This window comes from Pygoscelis adeliae, unplaced genomic scaffold, assembly GCF_000699105.1.
Source record: "Pygoscelis adeliae isolate BGI_AS28 unplaced genomic scaffold, ASM69910v1 Scaffold4, whole genome shotgun sequence".
Lineage (NCBI taxonomy): Eukaryota > Metazoa > Chordata > Aves > Sphenisciformes > Spheniscidae > Pygoscelis > Pygoscelis adeliae.
The window spans coordinates 504557-505010 of record NW_008824986.1 but is presented as its reverse complement, the minus strand read 5'-3'; positions in this window follow the sequence as shown (position 1 = coordinate 505010).

Below are 454 nucleotides of genomic sequence, written 5' to 3'. Positions count from 1 at the left end.
GGGAGCGGCGAGCGCCTGACGTCGCCTTAGACGCTCGGCCCAGGCGTGAAACCGCCTTTAACCTCTCCCCAGAGAAGCAGTAAGTATTTACGGCGACGCTTCGGCGGGCGATGCAGCTGTAGGACGAAGCTGCACCTGGGCGGAGCGGAGCCTGTGCAAAAATGGAGCGCCCTGCAAAATGGCCACGCGCCTTTCCCGTGGCGCGGACCTGGAGAGGCGTTCCCTTGGGGAAGGGTGAAGGAGGGGAGGGCTGCTGGTAAGGGGAGCTGGGGCGGGATGGAGAACTTGCTTGCCTCCGGGCTGGTGAGGAGGCAAAGCTCGTAGCTCACAGGAGCCAGCAGAGGCTTCGCCCCGGGTGTGACAGCCCCGCGGCGAGGCCTGCAGTGCCTGAGCAGCGCGGAAGGGGCTGGGGGGGGGGGGGGGGTTTAATTTTGGCGCCCCCCCGCCCCGCCGG